Here is a 22,034-nt window from a genome sequence, read left to right on the forward strand (position 1 = left end):
AATTTGCTAGGAGCAAGAACTTGGCCTAACCGCTGGCTTGCATTTGATAGGAGCAACCTGCCATTACCCCTGGCAAATTGAAAGGGTCCACTTACTTTTTTCCCTTTGCTTTATTATCCTCACCCAAATATCATTATTTTTGTTTTAATAATTCTATCCAAAGGAAAAAGAAAGAGAAGCCGTATTATCTTTCTTCCTCCACAAATACCTTCGCCCCACTCTCCTCCTTCCGATGCCATTTTCGGCCGCCACAAACACCGATCGAAAAAACAAAGACCACTTTTGAAATCCTTATCACCTAAGCTTTCTACTGATCCGAATGATTTCGTGATTTGAACAATTTCGTCCTCACAAATTTTTTCATTCAACACGGTATGAACAGCAAAACCTTTCTCTTCTTCCTTTCCTCCATCGCTGCCTGACCCCAACTAACCTTCTGTGGTCCTCCTCCTCACCGGGCTGGGTTCAACTTCTGAAGGTCTGTTAGGTTTTAATTCCTTCTCCTCTTCACCCTCTAGGTTTTCATATCTTTCATCTTTGTTCTATTTTGTTCAATTGTATGTCTAAATCGATTCTACTGCTGCTAATGCCTATTAATGGGTTGAAGAAATGTTTAATATCCCCAATTTTGATTTCCCAAACCCTAATTCTGAATGTTTAAGTTATTTTTAAGGTTTGTGTTCATAATTCATCTATACACTGTGGTAAAGGATTAAAATATATAGTAATTAAATTGGGTTTATTTCATTTCTTGTAACCATGTGAAGATGTGATGACATTTTTCTCATTGAAGTCTCCTATAATCTTTATATGACGACATTCATTCAGTATCATTGCGCCATGTTGATTTTTCAAGTTAATTTGTGACAACTATACTTAATTTTGGGTTATAGATCTATAAGATTAAACTTTTTGGGTTTTTTTAACAAATAGTTTTGATTGATTAGAGATATAAAGAGATTCAGTTTTGATGAGATAGTGAGGTTCATGTTGTTAAGGCATCATTTTAACTTACAAGTTCTCTGCTCGTCCATTGTAACATTGTTTTTTTAACAAGATGGCTTGTGAACAAAAATTAATAAAATTACTATTTTTTTCTGAACAGGATATGGTTCAAGTTCCTGTTAATAATATATAGGTTTGACAGTGATGCAGGACCAAAACAGGAGTTATTTTGATTCAGGGCAGTTCCAGCATTGTTGCCTAACAAGGGTGATTGAGAAATCAATCCGTATGAGTTCAACTTCTCAAGTTCTATGCGTATTGCAAAGGCACTGCCTACTGCGTTCTATTCTCTTGGAGACGATATGAATGATGAAGGAAAAGCCAGTACGATTTGAGGTACTCTAGCTAAGTGATGCCCTGTTGTTTTATTTATTTTTGACACATATTTTAATCGATTAAGATCCTAAAAGTGAATTTCATTCGTAACGATCTAGCTCATCATAGATTAAGATTTGAATTGTATCGTGTATTGAACATTTTCAGAAAAAAACAACCTCCGTGAAAAGGCATCTTATTGGGGAGTTTGAGAAGAAATATGAACGTAAGATGAATTTTTAATTTAACTTATGGTAATATATGCATATACACACGCTTAAGTGATTATACTCTTTCTTGATTCAATCTCATTCAAGTGACGTATTTGTTGTTTTGATTTGGTGGTAAGCAACAAACATTGGTGTGGAAGTGCATCCATTGGCTGTCTTCACAAACTACTGCAAGATTCGCTTCTACTGCTGGGATACTGCTGGATAGGAGAAGTTTGGTGGCCTCAGAGATGGATATATTAGTAAGTCTCCTCTTTACTTCCTTGAATATTGTTAGCTCGCTCCTGTTTAATTGTGCTCTCAAGTTTTTGTGTGATCTTTGATAAATTGAATGCGTTATTTTTAACTCTAAGAATCAACTTGATTTACTTCTGTTTGCATGTTGTTAGATTTAGTTTATGGGGTTTTCTCTGTTAGTGGAACTGCACTCTGGTTCCTCTTTAGGTTGGAGTAGCTTCTGTTATCGCCTTAGTCGCTCTGTTAGTGGAACTGCACTCTGGTTCCTCTTTAGTTTGGAGTAGCTTCTGTTATCGCCTTAGTCGCTTCAGGCTGCTGCTATTTCTTTGTAGCTGATGTTTTAGGTTGTTCAATTGCTTTTTTTGTAGCATTTAGTTCCCTCTGGTCTCAAATGGGAGGGTAGTGGCTGTTCTCCAGTGTTGAGGTTTAGAGTTCCTTTTCTCTTGAACCTTTTAGAAACAATGTTCTAAGTTAAGCTATAATTGAATTTTTAGGACATATTGTTTTTAAATGGAGTGGAGAATGCAATGCAACATCCCCTATATTTATAACTTTTATTTGTTATTCATGTAAATTGATTCATTTGTTTGTCTCTGATTTAACTAGAATAGTTGTAAAAGATGCAGTTATTTTTTCACTAGTAACATTTTTGAATAATATATCATATTGAGGTTTAATGTCAGAAGGCATAGGGGTAATATTCAAGAGTAAGAGCTTAGTGTTTTTCATATCTCTAACTCTCTTTAATATATGGCATTGATGCAATTGACGGAGAATATTCTAAGTGCGTTTGTAGTAGAATTCGTAGAATACTTTGATATTCATTATGTCTTTAATGGAATGATTTAGGTATCTTCGCATCTTTAACTTCTCAAGCTTGGACTGATACGGACATCTAATACTCAAGAGTTGAAGCACATGATTTGGTACACATCCAAAGGCAATGATTTTGAGTTAATATTTTCTTCCTTTTTATGTAGGTATTTCAATTAATAAATCAACTTTGTTATTTACCAATGGAGTTCTCTCTAGTCCCCACACATTTGTGTTGTTGCAATCATATATAATTTTTTTTGAATATGTTTGATGTCTCCGTTATCCATAATTTGTTTTATTCATAAATGAATGATGTTATACTATTGTTTATATCTTGTAATTTTGTAATATATATGTAGGATTGTGTTTTTGTTTTGTTGAAGTTAATTTGTATAATTTGTTGAAGTTAATTTTAAAATGTCTTAAAAATTATTTTAATTATTAAATTTTAATATTTTGATTTTTTTAAACATTTAAAAAACGTTTTTTTAAAAAAATATTCGTACACATTTTGCCAGGGGTTGATCCCTAGCAATTTCCCTGGCATGGTTTGAAAATGACTAATGTGATCATCTGCAAAAGTCTGCATTGACCAGAATGCGTCAGAAAAGCCTACAATCATACAGACGCAATTTTCCAGGGGTTGAGCCAGGGCTTGTGCCAGGAGCGCATTTGCCAGGAGCTAAACCCCTGGCAGGATCATTTGCGATGAGCAGATTTGCTGGTAATTCTGCTCCTGGCAAAACTCCTGGCAAACGTCCATTTGCCAAGGCTTTTTGCATTTTGCCAGGGCTTCTGCCCCTGGCAAATTACCAGATTTCTTGTAGTGATTGATTCTCCAATTTCTCCTTCCTTATCAAATTGCTTGTTTTAGAGTTTTAGAATTGGGAGATTCTTTACTATGTAATGTTCCTTATAGAGATTTTTTGGATTTGTTAATGCATTGCTGAATTCATTTTGCATACCATGCAATTCGTTGAAATGCTCGAGGTCAACCAGTTGGGGTAGAAATCAAGGTTTTTGTCAGCTACATTGGAGTCATCGTTCGTCGGGAGGTTCCAATTAGTATGGAAAATTGGAGAAAAAAGCCAAGGTTTTGCTAAATATTGCTTTAGGTTTTTCAGTGTTCATATATATCTGTTGTGCTCAAACTTTGTATTTTTATGCAAGTGTACATTAGGTGTCATTTATAATTATGTTTCTGAATAACTCATTATTGTTGTTTATTTCTATTAATGGATGATTAGTGTTTCTGATAAGTATATATATATATATATATATATATATATATATATATATATATATATATATTGTCTAGTCTTATTATGATGCTTTTAGTTCTAGATGTGATTTTAAAAATAAAAAATAGGGACTCTTATTAGCGCTTTTCTAAAAGCGCTATTAAAGTGGTGATAATTAAGATAGCGCTTTCCGGAAAACACTAAGAAACATATGTTTAAAAATAGCACAAAAATAAGGCTATATCAGCGCTTTTTTGAAAGTGCTATTGAAACACTACTATTTAATAGAGTATTAAAAGCGCTATTACAGGGTTCTGACCTATAATAGCCAGGGATTTCTTAGCGCTTCACAAGCGCTATTAAATGCTCAAATGAATGCTATTAAAGGGGTATTTTGTAGTAGTATATATGTTGACTGATTAGGATAACTTCAATCTTCATTCTAATTGAATCATTTGCCCAATAAATCAAATTAACGTTCATATACACAACTCATCTTCCTCTCTAAAGGTGGAGTGGATGTAGTCAAATAACGTTTATTTTTTTTCTTCCACAAAGCCAAAGGAAATTATATCAAGGGGTAATGATATTTGAACTCCTTTATTTTATTTTTAACATTCATTCAACATTTTATTTTCTCTCTATCTATCTTCGTTTCAAAAGAGAAAGAGAGTAAAAATACAATATAAGTATGAGAGATATAATTATCTCAAAAACTAACATGAAATGCTTCTACAAATATCATTTGTTAATTGATGGTTATGTTGTGTAATATATGTATCATTTTAGGAACCAGACTTTTTGATGTCCATTTATTCAATCAGGAGGAAATCTAATATGAATATTCTCAAAAATTGTTTTGACATATATGCTCAAGCACTATGACAAATTATTAATCTAAGCAAGTCCATTATTTACATAGGCTATATTTCTCTATGATGGGTGATTTGATTGCAAATTTGTTAGGTTTCTCTCTAGGCTCTATAGAAGCTTCTTAGCATATCATATTCCTTCTGTAATTAAGTCTCTTAGTTATGTAATCCTACGAATAAAATAACTTATGTCATACATACTATCCAGACACATGATTTTAGCAAATGTCTCACATTCTTCATGATCCAATGATTAAATAAAAAATAAATCGATCCTACATACATTTTACTTGTGCATAAATATGGTCTCATACCATACATTATATCTGAAGATAATTTTATGGTGGTCAAAAACATTTTTTTTCCCATTTGTGGTTTAGGGTTTAGGAAAAAGTAATGAAAATTATTTTGAAGGAAAAAGTACACTGAAAAGTTAGTTAAATAAAATACAATTCTTATATTATCAATTTTATTATTTGAACTTTTTCAAAGAGTGAAAAGGGCAAACACATTGATATACTCTAGAGACATTTACTAAGGGGGTGTTTGTTTCATGGATTGCAAATTTATTCCCACGAATGTGACATTGGGAATCCTTGGTTCCCATGTTTGTTTCAAGTTATCATAAATTATGCCTAGGTATATTTTATTTCTAGGAATAAAATTTACACATAACTTTTCCATTTCTTATTCCCATGTTAAAGTAGGGGAATCTTTTATTCCCATAGGAATAAGAGGTAACCACCCATAACTTTTCACTATCACACTATTTTAACTTTTTTATTTTTTTTGTTTTAAATTATAAATTAAATATATTTAAAAACATTCTTGGAAAACTAAATTAATTACCAAACACTTTAATACGATTAAGATTCCTAGGAATAATGTTCCAAGGAATGTTATTTCCAGAATTGCAAATTTAATCCTTGAAACAAACACACCCTTAAGTAATGTAATCTTATAAAGGGTTTTCAAAATTTTAAAATGCCTTAACTATTAATTACTTTTATGAGAGCATAAATTTTATACACTATAAATATATCAAATCTTAACTTATTTTTAGATTCAAAGAGCGAAAATATGGTTGAAACTATGAAGTTTATTTATGTTTTGATTTTATTTATTTTTATATTTCATGTCATAATAGTATGTGATTCTTCTTATTTACCAAACTCTCGACCTTGTATAACATATAAAGATTGTCCACAAGTGAGAAAATATATTGCTAAGTGTCGTAAAGCCAACTGCCAATATAGCACACTGAGATGAATGGGTTCCTTCTCTAGCAAATGTATTGTAGAGTATACTTTATGCTAGAATATTTGAGGAGCTATCATTTGGTCTTTGTGCATGCACCAAATAATTGTATTTTCTTTTTTCTTTTCCAAATTTTATAGACCTTGAAGTTATAATTTTATACTCTAAGATGTTGGCAATGAAATGAAATTAGGGGACAATAGTTTTATATATAGTGTATCCTTATCTCTTATATTTGACAGTATCATCATGACCTGAATTTCAGAGACATGACACATCAAAAGGGTTGGTTTTATATATTTATTGATATTTTTTAAATTCTTCACTAGTTGGTTTTTTTTCCCTCACGCTAAAAGAAATTGAAAAAGGGTTAACAACAAATCAAAAGGGGTGAAGAATTAAAAAAATATCAATAAATTAAATGACATGAATTGCTTTGTTATTTTGTGGTGACGAGTGTTGACTCTAATAGAGAATGAAATTAAAACTTATCATATTAATTTGTTGCGGATTCGATGAGAAAACTCACACCAATAACAACTTGATGTGTGGAGCAAGGGATAATAAAGCAACCAATAATCAAAGTGAATAGAACAGTTATAATCACAAGCCAAAAGTAGAAAACAACACAGCAAGAGAAAAGAAGAAGAGAGAACACAAAGAATTTGTTGACCCAGTTCGGTCCAAATTGACCTAGTCTGGGGGAGAGAGCAGCCCTCCGTTCCACTATATGATGAGTAACGTTACAAAAGAGATATCAATGGGTTACAAGAATAAGTCTCCCGCCTAATTCTACCCAAATCCCAGCCTCTTCCCGTAACCAAGAGACTCAATCCTAATAGTGTTTCCCAAGGTGAATCAACCCTCAAACCCTAGTGTTTGTTCCAAAGAGACAAACTCTATACAAACCCTAGATTTGTTGTTGCCTTTCTAAACCCTTGTTTCAGCCCCCTCTATCTCAAAGTTTACACTGATACAATGCCTATATTTATAGTAAAAGAAACTCCCATAAAATTGTATCAAATCTGGCCCAAAAAATACGTTTCTGAAAAATAACAGCACGCAAAATCGGGCCCCGATTTTTACCATTCGGGCGCCGATTTTTCCAGTACCAAACTGCTTCCAAAGACAGCCAAAATCGGGCCCTGATTTTTGCCATTCGGGCCCCGATTTGTACTTTCAACAAACATCAATTTTTGGCCTCCAAACTCCAATTTTGAGTCACTTTCACAACATAATTAATCTAAGTCATTAATCAATACTGGAATTAAATGTCATGATTTGGAGTAAGTTAACACACTTACTAAAATAGCTCCACTCATATATACTATGAGAATGAGTATCTTAATTGAGAATGATGAGAATAAATGTGAACCTTTAGATCAAACATAAATGGCCCAGATTAAAAACATCATTTTAAACAACCCATGGAGTCTCCATTGCCTATCAATTTCCATGAACCATTCACCGGTCATCTTCTCCAACTCACTTGTTTCTACCACTATTTATTTCGGATCCGCCTTCACTGCCATCAACATATACAATGAGATTCTATGGTTTCAATTGACATACAAGAAACAAAATATGGGAGTAGTTGGTTCAAAATAGGTTTGAAAATCAAACCGGCCGGTTCAACCGTGAACCGGAGGTGTAACCGATTTGGTTGACATATTGGATCGGTCATAATGAATATATATAATTTATTAAAGTGTTTCTAATTTATTAATATACTCATAATGAATATATATAAGAATTAATTTATGTGTTTGATAGGATAATACTGTCATAGTAGGTAGACTTAAATTTGAAAAACATATTCGAGAAATCATCTTAATTTATTTGAAAATATTTTTTCTTATCATTTATTAGTGTTATATTTTTTTGTATAGCCTGAGTCATCCTATTTAATATAAAGATAAAAACTTTACGAAGACCGGGTATATGTTCGAGTCATCAGATTCTTTCATGCGGTCCGACCGGTGATCCTATGGTTCAACCAACGACCCAGTGACCCACTACCCTTATTGGTTCGATGACAGGTACGATTTTTAAAACTATGAGTTCAATACAAATTTGATAGGGAATTTCAATTTTATTTTATAAAATACAAACAAATCAAAATTTAGGGTCCTAAAACAATAACTTTAATGGAGAGATTTCATCAAATCCGTCTTGAATTTGCCCTTAATTTAATTTAATAAAGATCTAGATCAAAAGAATAAACAGATTGTAAGTTTGAGATAGGATGCGAGTAACATCATAGTAGGGGCATTCTTAAGCTAGTGGAAGATGGTGAGCTTTTTCTCATTGGAGGTCATAGAGGTTCCTTAGTCCCATCTCATGTGATGTATGCATATGTTTTAATGATTTTCTTTAAAGTTACTCTTGCTAATATGAATATTCTCAAGAATTGTTTTGACATATATGCTCAAGCACCAAGACAAATTATTCTAAGCAAGTCTACTATTTACACAGGCTCTATTTCTCAAAGATGGGTTTCTCTCTATGTTCTATAGAAGCTTTTTTGGCATATCATATGCCTCTTTTTAATTAATTCTCTTAATTTTTGTTTTTTGAAGGAAATTAATTCTCTTAATTATGTTGTCCCATGTATAAAAGAACTTTTGTGGTACTATTCCGAACCATGATTTTAGCAAATGTCTCATATTATTTATATTTATGATCCAATTATTATTATTATTTATGATTCAATGATTAAATAATTTTTTTTTTATCCTAAGTGCATTCTACTTGTGCATAAATATGGTCTGAATCCCAATGATGCATTATATCCGTAAATAATTCTATGATATTCAAAAATACATTTTTTTCCCTTTATTATCACGAAAGGATAAAAAAATTATTAAATTTATTATTTATGATCCAATGATTAAATAAAAATAAATAAATTGATCCTAAGTGCATTCTACTTGTGCATAAATATGGTCTCAATTCCAGTGCATTCTACTTGTGCATAAATATGGTCTCAATTCCAATGGTGCATTATATCCGTAAATAATTTTATGATATTCAAAAATATTTTTTTTCCCATTATTATCACAAAAGGATAAAAAAGTTATGAACTTTTTTTGAAGGGTAAAGTAATATCCAAAAAGTTAGTTAAATAATATTCAATTTTAATGATTATCAAGTTTAATATTTGAACTTTTTCTAGGTGTGGAAAGGATAAACACAACACATTTATATACTCAAAAGACATTTATCATCATAATTTTATGAAGGGTTTTCAAAACACAAAAGGTATTTATCATTATAATTTTATGAAGGGTTTTAAAATTTAAAAATGCCCAAACTATTTGATTATTTTTATGAGAGCATAATTTTTATACACTATAAGTATATCAAATGTTATCCTATTTTTTAGATGCAAAGAACGAAAAATATGGCTGAAACTTTGAAGTTTGTTTATGTTCTGATTCTATTTATTTCCTTATTTCTTCTCATAATAGTATGTGATTCTTCTTATTTACCAAATTCTAGTCCTTGTATAACAGATAAAGATTGTCCACAAGTGAGAAATTTTGTTGCTAGGTGTCGTAAAGGCCAATGCCAACAGAGCCCATTGAGATGAATGAGTTCCTGCTCTAACAAAATAACTATAGATTATACTTTATGCTGGAATATTCGAGGAGCTGTCATTTGGTTTTTGTGCATGCACCAAATAATTGAATTTTCTTTTTCCTTTTCCAAATTTTATGGACTTTGATGTTATGATTTTGTACTCTAAAATGTTGACAACGAAATGAAATAAGACACTGTATCCTTATCTCGTATATTTCATTGTATCAACGCATGGCCTGAATTTCATATATACACATTTTAAATAAGATATGTAAAAGACTGATATTTTATAATTCTCTAAAATTTTAAGTATCACATAAATACATTTTTGCAATGAAAAGCAAAGAAGAAACTTAATAAGAGAAAAGTATGTCATTGTATAAAAGTTTCCATTATGTTTCTATGAGTATTGATTTAGGTGACATTGATTTAGTTAATGTTTTTCTTATGTTGTTGTTCGGTTTGATTTGGTTCGGTTGGTAAAATAAAAACCGCAAACCGAACCAAACCATGCGGTTGAGTAAAAAAGTGATATGAATACATCCAAATCAAATACGGTTTTTTGCGATTTCGGTTTGGATTGGTTCAGTTTTTGGTTTTTCTATTGGATTGATTTGGTTTTGAACACCCATGTAACTGATCCCCATCATCAAACACAAATTGAACAAAAAAAAATACTAAAATATGTTTTTCGTCCCTGCAAATATGTCTCGTTTTGGTTTTAGTCTCTGTAAAAAAAATTTGCAGAAAAAAATTCCTGCTAAATGGGACTATTTTAAAAAACAATATTTTGCCGGGACTTTTTTCTACAAAATGGGTACAGTCATCATGTGCCACGCATGCAAATCATCACAATAGTGGGTCCTGGGACTATTTAAAAAAACAAAAAAATTTGCAGGTATTTTTTTTTTCTACAATTGTTTTTATAGGACTAAAAACCAAAAGAGGCATATTTGCAGGGACGAAAACCATATTTTAGCCCAAAAAAAAAAACTGTATATCGACTTGAAGGTGAAAATCGAACAAACTGAATCAATTCTTGATAAGTTTAAAAGAATCTAGTACTGCTGAAATGCATTTGCATACTGAGGACTATTCAACAAAAAATGTCGAGGATTTGCATGTAGAAGACCCAAAGTGTGTATTGAAGGGAAATTCTGCAAGTACCAAGTATCACATATATCTTATCTTTTTTCCTGAAAACAAGACATGATATTCATTTCATAAAAATAAAAGAGTTACATAGGCGAATGCAGGGAGCTTGCTTGATTAGGGCATTCCCCAACCATGTTCTTGATCCAAGAGATTTGGCCAAACCAACAAGGTTATGATCCATTACATTACATTATCTTCTAACATAAACAACCTTTAGTTTGATATGGCACTACAATCATGAGTTTCAATGACATCATAATAGGAAATTTTGTTAATAGAATTAACAAAATAAAGAGCATCAGTAAAAAAAGTAGCATCCAGAATATGTTGGTCTAAATAAAGCCATTTACATGCCTCTGCTGTGACTGGAACGACAGAGATGTCCTCGGACCTGCAAGCAGTAAAACACAGTCAGTCACTATGTGGTGTTTTAGGGCTACCAAATCCTATCTAGTAATGCCATTTAATTAGAAAATGATGCCATCTAGTACTGCTTATGGAAAGGTGTTTGAGAAAAGGAAACCCTTGGGATTTTTTATTTTATTTTTATTCCCTGTTTAGCTTGGCACAAGTTCCTTTCTGTAATGTTAGTCAACAATTTTTTTACTTGTGGCAATTAAGTTTTCTTAGAATCTTTTATGCAAGATATATATTGATTGCTTATATATCATCTTTTCTTGATGACTAAAAAGGGAGTAAGAATTTCGAATTTTATTCCCTGCTATCAATATATAGCTGAAATCTAAGTCATAGTGATACCGTCAAATTTGCAAGATAAGGATACACTATAAATAAAACAATTTTCTGTCTTATTTCATTTAATTGCCACCGTCTTACTGTTCAAAATCATAACTTCAAGGTCCATAAAATTTGGAAAAGAAAATACAATTATTTGGTGCATGCACAAAAACCAAATGACAGCTCCTAGAATATTCTAGCATAAAATATAATCTACAACTATTTTGCTAGAGCAAGAACTCATTCATCTCACTGTTCTTTATAGGCAGTGGCCTTTACGACACCTAGCAATATAATTTCTCACTTGTGGACAATCTTTATCTACTATACAAGGACGAGAATTTGGTAAATAAGAAGAATCACATACTATTATGAGAAGAAAGGAAATAAATAGAAACAAAACATAAACTTCAGAATTTCAACCATATTGTTCGCTATTTGCATCTAAAAAATAGGATATGATTTTATATATTTCTAGTGTATTAAATTTATGCTCTCATTATATTAGTTAAACAGATTAGGCATTTCTAAAGTTTTAAAAACCATTCGTGAAAAGAAGTTCATATAATAAATTAAATAGTCATAAGAACTGAATATTATTTAACTAACTTTTCCGTGTACTTTTTCCTACAAAATAAATTTCATTATTGTTTTAACCTTTCGTGATAACAAAGGAAAAATAATATATTTTTGACCATCGTAAAATTTTCTACGGATATAATGCACCATTGGGATTAGTCCATATTTATATGCAGAAGTAGATGTATGTAGGATCAATTTTTTTTTTTTTATTTTTTCATTAGTTTATAAAGAATGTGAGACATTTTCTAAAATCGTGTGTCTGAATAGTATCACAGAATTCATTTATACATGAGATTACATAATTAAGATAATGGGTTTTGCTAGAAGACACCTTTTATGAAGGTGTCTTTTAGCAAGTTATTCTATGACCATTTGTTAAAAGACACCAACTAATTTTTATGAAGATGTCTTTTAGCAAAGTTATAACTAAAAAGTGGAAATCACACCTTGAGGTGTGGCTTGCTAATAGACACCTTCATGGGTGGCTTCTAGCATAACCCTAAGATAATTATATAAAAACTATTCTTGACAACTTATTCTATTTTTTTCATTTTTGATTTGTTTTTCAATTTTTCTCTTTTCTTTTTCAAATGTTGTCAAGATAGTATTTGAAATTTTGTGTTGTTACTTGAGATAAAAGTAAGCTCCTTATCTCTCCCCAACTTGAATAAAACCATATTATAATTGATTTCTCCTCTTTTCTAAGACAAGGGACACAATATCATGAAGGTTTAAGGTTTTATATTCAAGAAAATCAAAATCTGCTTGATTGTTCAGTTTTGTAAATTTGGACATCATGGAAATTTTGAAGGTGAGAAAAACACAAGAAGGGGGGGTTGAATTGTGTTTAGACTTTTCTTCGTTTTCTCTAAAACTCAGAACACTTAAGTTCAGAAGCTTGTAGAACTGCTTCTGAATGGAGTGGTCAGGAGCATATGCAGCGGAATAAAACAGAGAGAAAGGAAAGAAGAAAGACACAGAGCAATTATACTGGTTCCTTCCACAATCCGGAAGTAGTCCAGTCCCCCTTGCACTTCCAAGGAGATTTCACTAGAATGTAATATCTGATTACAATTGCTCAAGCACACAGCAAGAGACTTCCTTTGCTCAAGCACACTTTGCAAGAGTCTTCCTATGCTCAAGAACACAATCAAGAGACTTCTATGCTCAAGCACAACTGCAAGAGACTTCTAAACAAACAAGATTACAAAGAATCACTACCACAATTTTGGCTTTTAATAGCACAATTTTAATAGCACTTATGGATAAATGCTATTAAAAATGCAACTCATAGACCTGTTATAGCACTTTTAAGAAAGCGCTAAGAAAAACATGTAAAAAACAGGGTTAGATAGCGCTTTTTTACGAACGCTTTTATTTTGGCTTGCACTAATAGCGCTTTTAAGGAATCGCTATTGTTGGAGGGGGGGTATAGATAGCGTTTTTAACAAACGCTATTGTTTGGGAATTATGAAAATAAAAAACACACTTTTAGTCCAAACATGTCATTCAACTTTCCAGATCTATTCTTTCCTAATAAAAAAAATTCAACTTTCCAGATCTATTCTTTCCTAATAAAAAAAAACTTTCCAGATCTATTCCACCGTATCCCCCAAATCAATTTCTCCTAAATTCTTAAAACTCCCAAATCGCTTCATCTCTTCCACCGTTCCAAAACTATTTCTGCCTCCCCCAAATTCTGAAATCCCAAAAAACTAATTTCTTCCACCTTCGATCTCTCAATCAACCCCAATTTCGTCCACCTAACCCATTTTGTCGTATTTCGAAAGCTTTGTAACCAACAAACCTTAGAAACGCAAATCAGATTAAAGAAGAGGAGGAGGCATTTTCGTTTCTCGTAACCGTCCACGTTACCTTCGTTCCTCGGAGAAAGGGTTTGTTAACTTTCCCTTTTCAATATTCTCTTATTTGATTTTCGTTTATTTTGATTTTCCATAAGAAAATGAAAATCGCTAAATTTCATTGCAGGTTCTGGATTACGGAGTTCACAAGCTTTGGGAATAAAATAATTGCTGGGTACTAAATCTATTCATTCTATCAATTTTGAAAATCATGCTTATTATATAAATGTTATTCAACTTTAGATCTTCATTGTACGATAGTTTTGAGATCAGTATATAAATGCTTATTATAACTTTGAATGATTCTGAGAGGATTCTCAGACTTGTCGTTTTTTGTGTGTGTGTTACTATTATCCTTCTTTTCCTTTTCTCTGTTAGTTATTGGTTATTAGAAAATATGTAATGAATTTTGAGAAGTGAATTTGGAAAAGTGCATAATCTTTATCGTTCTTGGTATTTTACATGTGCAGGGATCAACAAAGCATTGACTTCAAAAAAGTTGATGCTCATGTTCACTAGTTTATGGGCAGCTGTGCAAGGTATACAATTTTTATTAAAAGACAATCCTAAAATGTAAAAACGTCTATAATGTGATTAAATAGGACATTTGGTGCCATTAAGCACTGTTAGGCCTCTACCTACAATGCTTGTGTATTTATTAGTAGTTTCAAAATGAATAGAGTTTTATTCTATTAATCTCATAACAAGGTTTCTCTCTTTTCACCGTTGTTAATTGATACACACACACACACTTGTTTGGACTGAAATTTTATTATTTGTATTTGATCTAGATTGAAATAGATTGTTGATGAGATTCATGGTCAAGTCTAATATTAAGGATGGTCTGAAGGTTTTCATTTTCTTCCCACTCTCTAGCACTTGTTTGATCTATGTGTTTGATTTTAGAGATGTGATAGGTAGTAAGTATTATGATTATTATTGCATCTGTCTTTCATTCCCTTAGTTATATATTACTTAGAATGAGATAGAAATTATCTAGTTATTGTAATATTTTTGCTTAATGTATGGTTAACTATTACATTATTATAGCATCTAGGTGTTAGGGTGACTCTATAAAGCACAGACTCCGACACAGACACCTGACACGACACTGACACAGACACGTTGACACCAACACCGCTACCTATATATTAATTTATTTATAAAAGATCTAAATTAAGAACCAAAAGACATACATTTGCATCTAACTTGGGCAATTTATTTCATTAAAAAAAGTTCTATAACAAGGTACAATAGTATTTGGCCTTTGACAAATGTATTTGGCATTTATTTATCCATCTACTATCGAAAAATTTAAATATTTTGTAATCAACTTTAATGTATATAACCCCTTGTTGATCAACATTTCTCACACATCTTTTAACTCTTGGATCTACGGTGTGTAAAAGCAGAGAAATAAATCTAGATAGTTGTCAGAGTTGTTTGACACGCCTCATATAATGTTATATAGGTGTCGAACACCCATCCAAGGAGTGTCGAAGTGAGGAAGAAAACAACTTATTTAGGACACGTATCGTACGAGTGTCATAGGAGTGTCGAACACCGACGCGTGTCGGTCCTTGCGATACGCCTAATCCTAGAGGTGTCCGTGCTTTATATTAGGGTGTGTAGTGTCAGATGTTGAGTTTAACATGATTCATGTGCTTCAGCTTTGTTATTAAACCCTTTGGATTCTTTCCGGGTAATAGGTATCAGTTGGGAGTTATGGTGTGTATTGTGTAGTGTCATGTATTGCAGGGGTATTGTTTTTGAATTGTGGTTGCGAGGTAGAGGTTTTAAATTAATTGAGTACAATGGTTTGATCTTTATTAACTTACATGTAGTGGAGGTTTCAAATTAATTGATGTATTTGTAGCTATTCACTTTCATCATCTTTCTTTGTTTGGTGAATTTTGATTACAAGTTTGTATTGGGGCTGAAATGTCTGATTTGCTTGGTAGCATGATTGTTTCTTATGTGGCTGCCATTTATTTTACATCTCAATTTATTCAGTATGTTCTATCATTGTGTCTTGTAGCTTTTTGTTTGTGCTCATCATATGTGGTAACAACCTCCTCACCATATGTGGTAGCGGCCATTTCATCCCTTTTTTTTTTCTTTTTGTTGAGTTCCATTTTCTACCCTGATAAAGTATGATTTGGATATTGCATGGTATTCTCTTATTAAAAAAATTCCAAAAAGTTGGATAAAATTCGTTTTATGGTTGTAGTGACTTATTTTTAATCTTTCTAGCTTAAACATATGGTTAAATATATGTTGAATCATATTTTTAATTTGTTTAGTTTAGATTATGTCTTCTGAACTTGCTCTCGTGATCTTTAAATCTTGTCATCTATGTTTGCTAAGTGACATAATAAATACATAATCAAAATGCGAATTTGATGAAGAGAGGGGGCTGGTAAATTTGTTGACTTTACTGTGAGTAGTTGTAAGAATAAAACATTTGACATTGAGGGGGATGTTAAAGATTATGTATTCTTTATGAAATTTGTTTACTATGTCATGTCCCTTATGGAGAGTTTTTGGATTTGTTGATGCATTGCTAAGTTCATTTTGTATACCCTGCAATCTTACTTCAGGTTCGTTAGAATTCTCGAGGTCAACCAGTTGGGGAAGAAAGCCAAGGTTTTGTCAGTTACATTGGAGTGGTCGATCGTCGGGAGGTTCCAATTTGTATGGAAAATTGGAGAAAAAAGCCAAGGTTTGTTATCGTTCTTATATACGTTTGTGCACGAACTTTGCATTTTTATGTAAGTGTACATTAGATGTCATGTGTAATTAAGTTTTTTATCAACACATTATTGTTTATTTATATTAATGAATTACTAGTGTTTCTGATATGTATAATATTTTTTGTCTAGTCAGTAGATGCTTTTAGTTGTGGATGTAATTAAAAAAAAAATAGGGACTTTTATTAGCGCTTCTCTTAAAGCACTATTAAAAGGGGTAACTAAGATAGCGCTTTTCGGAAAACGCTAAGAAACATCTGTCTAAAAATAGCATAAAAATAAGGCTTTATTAGCGCTTTTCTGAAAGCGCTATTGAAGTATTGCTATTTAATAGCGTTTGGAAAGCGCTATTATAGGCTCCTGACCTATTATAGCGGGGGCTTTCTTAGCGCTTGATAAGCGCTATTAAGAACCAAAATGAGTGCTATTAAAGGGGGTATTTTGTGGTAGTGAATAATGTTTGAGACAGAACACTTGATATACAATCAGAGGTGCTCACACTACAATCAGAGACAGACTCTAAGACTTAAGAATTTCTAAGATAAAACTTGAGAAACAGAAATTCTAAGTGAATGCAGAACAATTTCAGTAGAGGTTTGGCACTTGTAAAAATGTTGAGAGTCTTTCGTTCAACATTGCTAAATCTCTAAGTTTTCACTCCTTTATATAGAGGTGTGAAAGAGACGTTGTGAAATTGCCAGCACATCAAAAAGATTCGTTGTTGAAGCTTGATCTTTCACCAATGATCTTTTGCCTGATTTGGTTGTTGTCCTATGAAGAACCAATTTGAAATCCATTCCTAATCCAGAGGAACATCTTTGCAGGCGAAGCCGTATCCTGGAGCTGTTTTCTTGTCTTGTAGCGTGAACACAAAACAGAGTAGTGGAGAAGGTGGTTGTACAGTTCGTACAAAGTACAATGTCAACGCTTTCGTTTCTTTTACAAGCAAATCCCTTCAAACAACTTTGAAATGACTGTTGCAAAGTTCCACTAGTCTTCTGTTGTCCTTTGATGAATTTCGATTCATGAAACAACTCTCGAATCCTTGAATTTTGCAAATCCAATTGATCTTCAGCTTCTGGTGAAATGGCTTCTGATAAGGCAGCTTCTGATGATGTTGCTTCTGATGATGACGTGGCACTTCAAGACCTCTAGTCTTCAGGAACACTTGACTTCAGGAGCGCTTTTCTCTCTTCAGGAGCATATTGCCTTCAGGAGCGTCTAAGCTTAAATTTTGTTGATTTCTTTTGCTCTTTATTTGTTCTTCAGTACCAATTAATGATGTAAAAAATTAACTATGGTCTTGTACACTTGAATAAATATTAGCTAGTTCAATTTACAATTTTTAATACCTTGTTATCATCAAAACTCATTAAGGTTCATTGTTAAACACATTTTGTTCCAACAATCTCCCCCTTTTTGATGATGACAAACAATAGTATTTAAAAATTGATCAATTGTTGTTAATCTAATTAACAAGTTGACTTTGGGGTTCTGAGGTTTGTAAGCTCAGAGTCTGAGGTTTGTAAGCTCTAACTCCCCCTGAGTCTGATAGTCTTTAAGGTGAGGTTTGTAAGATCCCCCTAAGTTCTATCCATGTTAATTAAATTCATTTTAGCGCATAATAATATCAGAGCTTGAATAATATTGAAAGAATTAGATTATAGATGAGAAGAAAGGTTCAATTAATTTTATTTGAAATTTGATACGCCCTCTTTTTTGTAAAAAGATAGAAGTTTTTCAAAAAATATTCAAATATTATTAATGGGGGCTCAGAGCCTTTAAATACTATCACATATACTCCCCCTTTTGTCATTAATCAAAAAGAAATAAACAAAAAGAAGAGATGAGAAAAACACAAGATAAAGGTTCAGAGCATTATATAATCATCGAAAAATACTAAGAGCTTAACAATCAAACAAGATTATCAGAGCAAAAACTGAGTATTCACAAGATATAAACAATTAACATTACTCAGAAGCAAAAAGTGTTCAGAAGCATAAAATAGTCAGAAGCAAAAACTAAGTCAGAAGCAGAAATAAAACGAAATATTTCAGAAGCATAAAGAAACAAAAACAAGCTTAAGGTGTGCAACTAAAGTTTTAGCTTATTTTGATTCTCTAAAATCTTCTTCAGAATCTCTTGAGTTTCAGCATACTTCTGATCCATCTCTGACTTGTTCTTCTCTTCCCTGATTCTATCTTGTTCCAAATCAGCTTCCAACTTCATCAGCTTCAGCTTCTGCTCTTGTAGCTCTGTTTCTAGCTCTCTATTCCTTTCCTTCAACACATTGTTCTCCTGAACTAGAGCCAGATCAGGTGCAGCTTTGCTCAGGTCAATCTTGGAAAGGAATGATAAGTCCAAGTCCTTGGGGTGAATATATTTGGGAAGGAAATCTTCAGGTTCTCTTCCTTTTAAGCTCAAAGGATTCTTCACCCATGTTCCAAGGACATCTATGTCTTCAGGATTTTCATCAATTCCATTCAGCCAGTTTTCCAACTTCTGCTTGACTTGCTCTTGAGCTTCAATACATGAATCATGCAGAGCTGAGATGAGATTGACTACTCTTTCCTTTATCCTTCTCCATTGCTTCTGATAACTGATCTTGTCACCCAAGTCACTTTTTCCTTCTATCAGCTTAAGTACCTCAGAAGCAATGTCTTCCCACACATCTTGTAGAACTTGAGAATCCAGGAAAATGGTGGGTGGTGAAGGTTGTCTAGAGGGTTTAGGTGGGGTTGTGGGTACAATGGCTAGGTTTGTTGTTGATTGGCCACTTGTAGTTAAGGGTTGGCTGGTTGATGGTTGGTCAGAGATGATGTCTATAATCATATTAGAGGCATGATCATCTTGATCATCCTCAGAGTCTAAATCTATATCAGACACACCATCATAGCGGGTTATCTTAACTATTTGTACTTGTAAAGGAATGGTAGATGATTGGGTTGGCACAAGAACAGGTTGTTCAGGAGCAACTGGTTCATGTGTGTTATGTTCAGGAACAGTTGGTTCAGGAACAGTTGGTTCAGTAACAGTTGGTTCAGGAACAGTTGGTTTAGGAACAATTTGTTCAAGAACAGTGTGTTCAGGAACAAGAGGTGGTTGATGTGGTGGTGAAGTGGTCTTTTGTGGTTCTGGTTGTTGTTGTTGGGAGCTTTCTGAAATGACTTTTTCAGAAGCAGCTGCTTCAGAAGCCATTTCAAAGGTTGTTTGTGAGTTTGGGTTAAAGCTAGATTTGGGTAATTCACCTAAGTAATGGCTTTCTAGGTGATCTAGCAATGAAGTGTCTTCAGGTGGGATAGAAGATGTGGTGCAAGATGTGTGTAAGTCATTGGATACCTGAGCAATTCTGACTGAATCATCAGCAGCTTCAGAAGTAGACTTTTGAACACCGGCTTTTGAAGCACCAACTCTCTTTGTACCCATCTGTGAGGTTACATCTACAATCTCCCTTACTTCTGCCATCTTCTCCAAAAGAAAGTCTTCATTCTTATCTGGCCCAGTTTCTTTGAGCTTTGCATCCCTCTCTTGTTTGTATTGAGCTTTCTTTCTCTTCTGAGCAGCTAACATCTGATCAGATTGCTCTTTAGCCTCTTTCTCCATGTCAAGAGTCACTTCAATCATTGGCATGAAAATGGGTGCAGCCTTCTTCTTCTTCTTCTTCTTCTTCTTCTTCTTCTTCTTCTTCTTCTTCTTCTTCTTCTTCTTCTTCTTCTTCTTCTTCTTCTTCTTCTTCTTCTTCTTCTTCTTCTTCTTCTTAGGCTCGTCCTTTTCTTGCTCTAATTCATCAAAAGCTTCATCCACTTTCTCTTGAGTGAATACAGTTTCAGCTTTTCCTCTTTTTCTCTTAGCAAACTTTTGTTGCTTGGCCTTTCCATCAGTGACTTCTGATTCTGAAGTGACTTTGGCCTTCCTTCCTCTGACCTTAACAGGAGCAGCTTCCTCCTAAGAGTTGTCACCTGACTCTATGACATAAGCAGCTACTGTTTCAGCTAGAAATTCAGGATCATTTTCCTTAATGATGGAAGGAAAATATCTGATAATCTCAGATTCTGCTGTGTTCATTTCCATCCACTTCTCATCTTGAGGAGCTTTCTTGATAAAATGCATGGAATGCAAGGACCTGCTACTGATAGTCTTCTCAGCAGTAGAAACCTTGAAGCATTTGTCAAAAGCATCCCTTGTTTTCTTCAGAGTCTCCAGTACTCTACCTTGGTCGAAGATTTCAGACAACGATCTTCCATAAGGCACTTGCTTCCTCCCTTTGTTGATGCCCTCATTTATTGCCCAGCACAGATGATCCATGATGTATCTTGGAAAATTGATCTTCTCAAAAGTAGCCATGAAGTAGATTGCCAGCTTCTGTTCATGATTAGGTTGGTCAGACCCTCCTCCTCTCTGAAAGAAGCAATCTGTGCAGAACTTCACCAGCATCCTGTGGTGAATTTCCATTTCTGAATTCTTGGCTTCTGAGTTTCCTTTCAGAAGCAAGTTGTAGTAGCTTTTCAGCAGGATATCATCCTTTTTCACTATCTCTTGAAATCTTCCTTCAGCTGTCACTCTGCATGCTTTTGCTATAACCTCCTAAGTGATGGTTACAGGAATACCCATCACTTCAGACCTTATCTCTAGGCTACTGAATGAAGTAGGACTCTTTTCCATCTTCATCTTTCCCTTCTTTGACACAGCCTGTATCTCTACCTTTGAAACCTTTTCTTTGTTGCCTTCAGCCCTTACCAAGAAGTCTTTGACCACGTTTTCATACGTCGGCTCATTCAACATCTTGAAGTACTCAGACAGCTTCTGAGCTTCTACCAACGCTTTCATGTCCACCTTATACTTTTTCAGCGAAGCAAAATCCACTGGTGATTCCTTCTGAACTATCAATGATTTTAAAGGAATGGACATTGTTCTAGGTTTGCTTACGGAACCAGATCCAGGTGCTCTTTGTTGCATACTTGAAGTTGATTCTGGAACGCTTTGGTTTGAGCTTGAGGTTGCCATTGATGAAGATGATGAAGAAGATGATTTAGGGTTCTAGGGTTTTTGAGAGTTACGCTTACTTCGCAACAGGTTTGAAAGTATGAAGTGTTTGTGGTGAGTGAGTAGTGTGTGAATTGTCGAAGTGTTAAAAGTAAAAAAAAATGATTGCAATTCAAAAGAGACAAACAAACATAACATTAATGACATTGGGGGCTCGTGAAAGTACTTTTCAAAGCTATTAAATCATCATTGCCCTTTTTAGTTATACACCAATACAGATAGACCACGTCAGAAGTTCTCAGAGTAACTACCAAGTTAGTGGGCCAGGAGTTACCAAATAAAGTAACTCCCAACGTTTCCACTATCTCAACTATTCAGGAGCATAAAATCCAGCTTCTGAACATCAGAT

The 22,034-nt window shown here is 33.3% G+C and overlaps 4 long non-coding RNA genes across 5 annotated transcripts; 3 read left to right on the plus strand and 1 right to left on the minus strand.

The window, feature by feature from the left end:
* The first annotated feature begins 1,479 nt into the window (after positions 1-1,479).
* On the plus strand, positions 1,480-2,804 carry LOC146903946 (uncharacterized). Of its 2 annotated transcripts, XR_015018731.1 has the most exons (3): positions 1,480-1,546; positions 1,670-1,792; positions 2,637-2,804. It is a non-coding gene; the product is annotated as an uncharacterized LOC146903946 (long non-coding RNA). The 2 variants fall into 2 exon arrangements; XR_015018730.1 differs by lacking the exon at positions 1,480-1,546 and having other exon boundaries at positions 1,662-1,792.
* A 6,127-nt stretch (positions 2,805-8,931) lies between these two features.
* On the plus strand, positions 8,932-9,767 carry LOC146903947 (uncharacterized). Its single transcript, XR_015019749.1, has 3 exons — positions 8,932-9,069; positions 9,149-9,234; positions 9,489-9,767. It is a non-coding gene; the product is annotated as an uncharacterized LOC146903947 (long non-coding RNA).
* A 1,735-nt stretch (positions 9,768-11,502) lies between these two features.
* On the minus strand, positions 11,503-11,930 carry LOC146903948 (uncharacterized). Its single transcript, XR_015019750.1, has 2 exons — positions 11,858-11,930; positions 11,503-11,769 (listed from the first exon to the last, which is right to left on the minus strand). It is a non-coding gene; the product is annotated as an uncharacterized LOC146903948 (long non-coding RNA).
* Positions 11,931-13,512: 1,582 nt separating this feature from the next.
* Positions 13,513-16,780, plus strand: LOC146903949 (uncharacterized). The gene is made up of 4 exons (XR_015018745.1): positions 13,513-13,925; positions 14,020-14,067; positions 14,363-14,431; positions 16,493-16,780. It is a non-coding gene; the product is annotated as an uncharacterized LOC146903949 (long non-coding RNA).
* Positions 16,781-22,034: the final 5,254 nt, after the last annotated feature.

Source organism: Medicago sativa, chromosome 7 (assembly GCF_051527215.1).
Source record: "Medicago sativa cultivar Bolivia chromosome 7, Bolivia_mono, whole genome shotgun sequence".
Classification (NCBI taxonomy): domain Eukaryota; kingdom Viridiplantae; phylum Streptophyta; class Magnoliopsida; order Fabales; family Fabaceae; genus Medicago; species Medicago sativa.